General features: G+C 42.1%; 1 long non-coding RNA gene across 1 annotated transcript; it reads left to right on the top strand.

Moving 5' to 3' along the window:
• Positions 1-6,744: 6,744 nt before the first annotated feature.
• LOC110466969 lies at positions 6,745-8,842 on the top strand. The gene is made up of 3 exons (XR_002464788.1): positions 6,745-6,767; positions 7,110-7,362; positions 7,645-8,842. It is a non-coding gene; the product is annotated as an uncharacterized LOC110466969 (long non-coding RNA).

The raw sequence follows: 8,842 nt of genomic DNA, 5'->3' as shown, positions 1-8,842 counted from the left end.
TACATGTTAATAACTTGATTGGAATTATAACCTTGAATTGACAGTTTGATACTTTGAAAATTTTGAGCCAGCCCTACCCCCAAGGGCTGTAGGGTGGGGCTCAAAGGAGTCAGTGTGCTAAAATTTCTTCATTTTCCTTGTTAAGAATCAGAGGTGCTAGTTTCAAATCCTTTTTAGTCTGAAATCTGTATGCTAGATATTGAGTAAGGTGGTTTTATTGTTTTTTGTCACTTTGAATAATATTTCTGTTCATGTTAAAAACAAAATCAACTCTCTGTATATATATATCAGGTGACCGTTAAGGCCCATGGGCCTCTTGTTAAACACACTTGTCAGTCGGGATAATAGTTTCTGATAATACCAGTCTATACACAGTTTCCACAAACCTAATATTAATTAACAAGATAAGTGATATGAAGTTTTGACTAGTGAATCAGGCTAGAAGTTTTTAGAACCATTGGTCAAGCTGGAGATTTTACTAGTCCCAGACTATCAAGCTTCCCTTATTGTCTAGACCTGACTTATCGTATCTACAACAAATTGTGGACACAACATGTAATCATATTCACTGTCTAATTGGACAATCCTTGGTATTAAAGTAACCTGTCTTATCTGACACCCTGTGGAACACAACAAAGTCAGATTAAACAGGGTTTTGCAATCCACAAGTTTTATTCGTGAGTCCCATTGGAAATGGATTACAGCATGATGGTAGATTAAACAGGATGTCAGAATATTCAGAGGTCATATTAGTCAGGTTTTCTCTTGGGCTGACAGTAATTTCTTTTTCACTTGATATTGCATGCTATGATTAAATCATTATGTGCAAGATTCTTGAATTTGTTTGGGATGCTTAAGGTGGTGAATGATAACAAGTTAAAATGTTAAAAACCATTGCCGATGTTTGTTAGCAGGGAGAAAATACTGGTTTGTTAGGAGGAGAAAATAGTGGTTTGTTGGAAGGAGAAAATGATGGTTTGTTGGGAGGAAAAAATGATGGTTTGTTGGGAGTAGAAAGTAGTTGTTGGTTGATGGGAGAAAATGATGGTTTGTTTGGAGGAAAAATGGTGGTTTGTTGATAGGAGAAAATGATGGTTTGTTGGGAGGAGAAAATGATGGTTTGTTTGGAAGAGAAAATGATGGTTTGTTGGGAGGAGAAAATGATGGTTTGTTGGGAGGAGAAAATGATGGTTTGTTTGGAAGAGAAAATGATGGTTTGTTGGGAAGAGAAAATGATGGTTTGTTGGGAGGAGAAAATGATGGTTTGTTGGGAGGAGAAAATGGTGGTTTGTTGGGGGAGGAGAAAATGGTGGTTTGTTGGCAGGACAAAATGGTGGTTTGTTGGGGGTAGAGAATGGCAGTTTGTTGGCAGGACAAAATGGTGGTTTGTTGGGGGAGGTGGGGAAGAAAATGGTAGTTTGTTAGGGGAAAACAATGGTGGTTTGTTGATAGGAAGAAATGGTGGTTTATTGGGAGGAGAAAATGGTCAGTTGTTGGGGGAGGTGGGGAAGAAAATGGTAGTTTGTTGGGGGGGGGGGGGGAAAAGGGGGGGTTTTTGGGGGGGGAAAAAGGGGGGTTGGTGGGGGGGGGGGGGGAGAAAATGGTAGTTTGTTGGGAGAGGGAAATGGTGGTTTGTTAGGAGGAAAAAATGGTGTTTTGTTGATAGAAGTCAATGGTTTGTTGGGATGAGAAAATGGTGGTTTATTGAAAGGAGAAAATGGTTTGTTAGGAGGAGAAAATGGTGTTCTCTTTATAGAAGGTTACTTTAGAAAGATTGTTTCAAGTGCAGATTCTAATATAGGTGTTCAGCTTGGATGCATAAATTATTAGGGCCCCGTATCGGAGATACGGGTGTCCTATAGTAATCACTCTGTCTGTCTGTCTGTCTGTCTGTCTGTCTGTCTGTCTGTCTGTCCACAAATTTTGTTCTGTCTGTCTGTCCACAAATTTTGTTCCTGGCTGATAACTTTAGTATTAATTGACTGATGTACATGAAACTTGGTCAAGATGTTCAATTCATAAAAATACACATTGAGGTAAAAAGTCAAGGTCAAAGGTCAAGGTCATAAGGTTCAAAGGTCAAGGTCAAATTTTACATCTTTTCACTGATGAACATTTTGTTAATATGAAGCAAAATTGATCAGAATTAAACAATGAGTCAACTGACCAAAGGTCAAGGTCATCGGGTCAGGGGTCAAGGTCAAATTTTGTAGCTTTTCACTGGTGAACATTCGCTATGACACTATGAAGGAAAGTTGTTCGTAATTTAACAAAGAGACACACTGAGGTAAAAAGTCGAGGTCAAAGGTCAAGGTTATTAGATTCAAAGGTCAAGGGCAAATTTTGCATCTTTTCACTGATGAACATTTTGTTATGACATGATGAAGCAAAGTTGATCAGAATTAAACAAGGAGTCAACTGACCAAAGGTCAATGTCATTGGGTCAAAGGTCAAGGTTAAATTTTGTATCATTTCACTAGTGAACATTTCGCTATGGCACTTTGAAGCAATGTTGCTCAGAATTAAACAAGGAGTCAATTGACCAAAAGTCAAAGTCACTGGGTTAAAGGTGAAGGTTAAATTTTGTACCTTTTCCCTGATGAACATTTTGTTATGACATTATGAAGCAATGTTATTCAGAACTTAACACAGAGTTAACTGACCTTAGGTCCAGGTTATGGGGTGCAAAGGGTCAAGGTCAAGTTTTGTATTTTTCACTGATGAACATTTTGTTATGATATTAAGAAGCAAAGTTGGTCGGAATTAAGGAATAAGTCAAGGTCTTTTGAGTCCAAAGGTCAAAGACAATGTGGATCTGTGACTGTCACCCTGGCTCTTGATGGAGGAGGTAAATAAGGTGAAATAAAACAATTCAAAGCTAACAAATGAGTATTGCACCGGTATTTACATTTCTGTTAGCCCAGCAAATATGGAGGTGGAAGGAAACAAGACTCACATCATAGTACATGTAAAATGTATATTTTGCTTCCTTGTGATTCTTTTTGAAGTTCAAATATCAAACGTCAAGCTCAGCTATATGGGCAGATTACTTCTTGATGATTATGGGGTATATATTGCCACAAGACGGGGCCCTTACTGACCTGTCAGTGTTCTAGTTGTAAGCGAACCTGGTAAATTTTGGAATAGTATTTTTCCTTTAATTACAGACCAAGAGAACATGTTATCTCTCCTGGTGTCTATGAGTTTGCTCTGTTGAATATTCATGTGGCATGGTTGCTTATTAACCCTTTCACCACTGTAGACTATATTGGATTCGTCAGGATCAATACATGGGAGAGTCGACTGAAGTTATATAGGGGTGAAACGGTTAAACCAAACATTGTGCTGCAAATCAGTACATCATGATTATTATTATTTTCGTTTCAAAGAGTTAATTGAAAACTACATGTAAATTGTTCATAAATATTCATCAGCAGGTCCATGTTGTGTGAGACAGAATCATGAATATTCATCAGATGACTGATTTGAATATTCATTTGAATTAATGAATATTAATAAGATGGGTCACTTGGAGAGAAAAAAATCAGTATCTGGGAAGTGGTGACATAACAGAGTTAGTAGTAATATAGACAAGGAATATGGATTTTTTTCTGGTAATAGAGAAGCAAGGTAGATGTATTGGCCCATTGCTGCCATACACACAGTATATACACCAGACACAACTGTCTGCATGCCTAGCTAGCTTCACGCCGCCTTTCTTGAAACAATTTTCTTGATAGCAGTTTTATCATTTCTTTAAAAAAATTGAATAAAAATTTGTACATAATTAGATTTGAAATGATCAGCAAAGATAAAAAATATTGAAAGTATCAACTGTTGATATGATGAGTGAGGTTTTTTGGGTTGAATTTAGTACAGGTTGAGAAAGCTGATGTTGGGGTTATGTAGACTGGTGTAGGTATAGTTGCCTGTGTGTGTCTGGGCCATGTGTACATGTGTGTAAGTCTGGCTGTAGATAGAATATAGATTTTTGTGTTGTTATGCAAGGCTGTGTAGACTGTCTGAGGTTCCATGTGTGTTGTGTACAGGAGGAGGTGATCGTGAGTTTAGTTGCTGTAAGTCACGCTGTAGGACCCCCCACAAAGATTCTACGCCCACGAAACGCTTGTCCCCCTCAGGACAAGTGGGGCCCCCTACCTATGTCCGGTGCGTGCCCCCTGCAGTTGTCTGGCTCAGCCTAGAGGGGTGTTGGGGAGGCGAAGCTGCTACAGACACCTGTCATCATACAACTACCTGTACTGTTACGGTGCTGATTTACTCCTGTGTAACAGCATATACTGAAATAATACTGATGTATTGACTTCAGCTATACTGGAATGATACTGATATATTGTGGACAACAGCACATACTGAAATTATACTGATGTATTGTGGAAATTGGCATATACTGGAACATTACTGATATATTGACATCAGCTAATCTGGAATAATACTAATAAATTGTGGAAAACAGCATATACTGGAATGATATTGATATATTGACATCAGCGTAACCGAAATAATATGAATACATGTTTATCACAGCAATCAGCGTATACTGCAACAGTACTGATATCTTGTGGACATTTATGTATACTGAAACAATACTGATATCTTGTGGACATCCATGTATACTGAAACAATACTGATGTCTTGCGGACATCCGTGTATACTGAAACAATACTGATATCTTGTGGACATCCGTGTATATGATACGTGGAAGACATCAACTACGCTGAAACGTAACTGATATATCATCGACATCATCGTATACTGATCAACTGCTGAAATATCTTGGATAGCAGTATACATACTGGACCTATACTGCTATGATGCTGATACAACAAGGAGCATACACTGTAACTATACTGCTACTGTCGTAACAGCTAAGATTATTCTCATGGGAAAATCACACCGACTTTTGTAACTGCTGTCCTTGTGTCATTAGAGAAATATAAATATCTCCCTCTCGCCCGTCCACCATCCAGCAACTTGTTTATAATCACACTATAGGGGTTCAATTGCCCTCACCACTGGGACGTGCTGTTGCTTGCAACCCCTTAAAGACTAGCTGTTGCTAACAACCCCCTCAAAACGTGCTGTTACTAACAACCCCCTCCAGACTTGCTGTTGGCTCTACACTTGGACAGGATGAACTGTGGGTCTGTGACTGACTGGGGGTGAGGATGATGGCCATTCATTGTCCACACCTGGCCAGGGACCCCAGCAACATGCCTCTGTGTGTGCATGTCTGCAGCAGTACCAGTGGTAAGCTAGCTGCATTACAGGACAGGGGCAGTGTTTGGGCTGACAACGTATGTAAGATTTAGGGTGTGTTAGGGTGGAGTGTCAGATATAGGGTTGGGTGTCAGTGTTAGGGTGGAATGTCAGATATAGGGTTGGGTGTGAGTGTTAGGGTGGAATGTCAGATATAGGGTTGGGCGTCAGTGTTAGGGTGGAGTGTTAGATATAGGGTTGGGTGTCAGTGTTAGGGTGGAGTGTTAGATATCGGGTTTGGTGTCAGTGTTAGGGTGGAATGTCAGATATAGGGTTGGGTGTGAGTGTTAGGGTGGAATGTCAGATATAGGGTTGGGTGTGAGTGTTAGGGTGGAATGTCAGATATAGGGTTGGGTGTAAGTGTTAGGGTGGAATGTCAGATATCAGGTTGGGGGTCAGTGTTAGGGTGGAATGTCAGATATAGGTTTGGGTGTCAGTGTTAGGGTGGAATGTCAGATATAGGGTTGGGTGTGAGTGTTAGGGTGGAATGTCAGATATAGGGTTGGGTGTGAGTGTTAGGGTGGAATGTCAGATATAGGGTTGGGTGTGAGTGTTAGGGTGGAATGTCAGATATAGGGTTGGGCGTCAGTGTTAGGGTGGAATGTCAGATATCAGGTTGGGGGTCAGTGTTAGGGTGGAATGTCAGATATAGGGTTGGGCGTCAGTGTTAGGGTGGAGTGTTAGATATAGGGTTGGGTGTCAGTGTTAGGGTGGAGTGTTAGATATAGGGTTGGGTGTCAGTGTTAGGGTGGAGTGTTAGATATCGGGTTTGGTGTCAGTGTTAGGGTGGAATGTCAGATATCGGGTTGGGTGTCAGTGTTGGGGTGGAATGCCAGATATAGGGTTGGGTGTCGGTGTTAGGGTGAGGTGTCAGATATAGGGTAGGGTGTCGTTGTTACAGTGAGGTGTCAGATATAGGATAGGGTGTCGGTGTTAGGGTGGAGTGTCAGATATAGGGTTGGGTGTCGATGTTAGGGTGGAGTGTCAGATATAGGGTAGGGTGTCAGTGTTAGAGTGAGGTGTCAGATATAGGGTTGGGTGTCGGTGTTACAGTGAGGTATCATGTAGGGTAGGGTGTCGGTGTTAGGGTGGAGTGTCAGATATAGGGTTGGGTCTCAGTGTTAGGGTGGAGAGTCAGATATAGGGTTGGGAGTCAGTGTTAGGATGGAGTGGGGGATATAGGGTTGGGTGTTGGTGTTACAGTGAGGTGTTAGATATAGGCAGTGAGGTATCATGTAGGGTAGGGGGTCGGTGTTAGGGTGGAGTGTTAGATATCGGGTTTGGTGTCAGTGTTAGGGTAGCGGGTTAGCTATAGGGGTGGGTGTCAGGGTTAGGGTGGAGCGGTAGATATAGGGTTGGGTGACGGTGTTGGAGTGAGGTATCATGTAGGGTAGGGTGTCGGTGTTAGGGTAGAGTGTCAGATATAGGGTTGGGTGTCAGTGTTAGGGTGGAGTGTCATATATTGGGTTGGGTGTCGGTGTTACAGTGAGGTGTCAGATATAGGGTAGGGTCACAGTGTTAGGGTGGAGTGTCAGATATAGGGTAGGGTGATGGTGTTACAGTGAGGTGTCAGATATAGGGTTGGGTGTCAGTGTTAGGGTGGAGTGTCAGATATAGGGTAGGGTGTCAGTGTTACAGTGAGGTATCAGATATAAGGTAGGGTTACAGTGTTAAAATGAGGTGTCAGATATAGGGTAGGGTGTCGTTGTTACAGTGAGGTGTCAGATATAGGATAGGGTGTCGGTGTTAGGGTGGAGTGTCAGATATAGGGTAGGGTGTCGGTGTTACAGTGAGGTGTCAGATATAGGGTAGGGTTACAGTGTTAAAATGAGGTGTCAGATATAGGGTTGGGTGTCGGTGTTACAGTGAGGTGTCAGATATAGGGTTGGGTGTCGGTGTTACAGTGAGGTGTCAGATATAGGGTTGGGTGTCGGTGTTACAGTGAGGTGTCAGATATAGGGTAGGGTGTCGTTGTTACAGTGAGGTGTCAGATATAGGGTAGGGTGTCAGAGTTACAGTGAGGTGTCAGATATAGGGTAGGGTGTAGGTGTTACAGTGAGGTGGCAGATATAGGGTTGGGTGTCGGTGTTAGGGTGGAGTGTCAGATATAGGGTAGGGTGTCGGTGTTAAAGTGAGGTGTCAGATATAGGGTTGGGTGTATATAGGGTTGGGTGTCAGTGTTAGGGTGGAGTGTCAGATATAGGGTAGGGTGTCGGTGTTAGGGTGGAGTGTCAGATATAGGGTAGGGTGTCAGTGTTACAGTGAGGTGTCAGATATAGGGAAGGGTTTCAGTGTTAAAGTGAGGTGTCAGATATAGGGTAGGGTGTCAGAGTTACAGTGAGGTGTCAGGTATAGGGGAGGGTGTAGGTGTTACAGTGAGGTGTCAGATATAGGGTAGGGTGTCGGTGTTAAAGTGAGGTGTCAGATATAGGGTTGGGTGTTGGTGTTACAGTGAGGTGTCAGATATAGGGTAGGGTGTCAGTGTTAGGGTGGAGTGTCAGATATAGGGTAGGGTACCGGTGTTCCAGTGAGGTGTCAGATACAGGGTAGGGTGTCAGTGTTAGGGTGGAGTGTCAGATATAGGGTAGGGTACCGGTGTCGGTGTTACAGTGATGTGTCAGATACAGGGTAGGGTGTCAGTGTTAAAGTGAGGTGTCAGATATAGGGTTGGGTGTCAGTGTTACAGTGAGATATCAGACATAGGGTAGGGTGTCGGTGTTCCAGTGAGGTGTCAGATGTAGGGTAGGATGGAAGGGTGTTGGTTTTAGGTTAGGGTGAGAATGTAAGGTTGGGGTGTCCAATTTAGTTTGGGATGCCCATTTAGTTAAATGTGGGTACATTTTAAAAGTATTTTCCTTAATAATGGCAGAAAGCAAAGGATTTTAATGTTAATTTGGCATTGTATATCCCTTGGCAAAGGGATTTCAATGTTGTAAGTTGCATGACTACTCTTGGGGCAGAGGAAATAGAGGAGTGGGGGAGCTACATCTAAAAAGAAATACTGTCATGGAGCATCCCTCGGTCAAGGAAATGATCGAGGTATAAATCAGTGGTGTAACTCAATTAGGGGACAGATGGGCCAGACCAAGTATGGAAAGAGGGAGGTAATTCTTTAAATTACTACCCTTTAAACCTTTCACCCCTATGTAACTTTAGTAGACTCCACCATGCATTGATCTGGATGAGTCCATTATGGTCTACAGTAGTAAAAGGGTTAAAATCAAAATTGAGGAATGTTTAACCTACCTTAGCTTGGAACACACCTTGGACAAGGGAGTTTGCATTCAGGGTGTCTGTTAACCCTTATTTAGGGATATATGACCTCCTGCATTCTTGACCCTCAAAATATTAGAGACTTGCCTTGTAAAGAGGTCAGAATGCCGGATTTCTGCTTGACTTTACCCCAACTTCAATGTCTGACAAAAACACTGACTTTTGTATAAAACAAAGGCAGAGAGGCCAAAAATAAGAAACTGTTTGTTTGACAGACAACTCAAAACATATACTGTCCCCCGGGAAACTTTCGCCCTTCACACATGAAATTGCCTTTCACCCTGTGTTGATT

Source organism: Mizuhopecten yessoensis, unplaced genomic scaffold (assembly GCF_002113885.1).
Source record: "Mizuhopecten yessoensis strain PY_sf001 unplaced genomic scaffold, ASM211388v2 scaffold11151, whole genome shotgun sequence".
NCBI lineage: Eukaryota > Metazoa > Mollusca > Bivalvia > Pectinida > Pectinidae > Mizuhopecten > Mizuhopecten yessoensis.
Note: the sequence above shows the minus strand (reverse complement) of the source record. Positions and strands in the feature narration are given on the sequence as shown.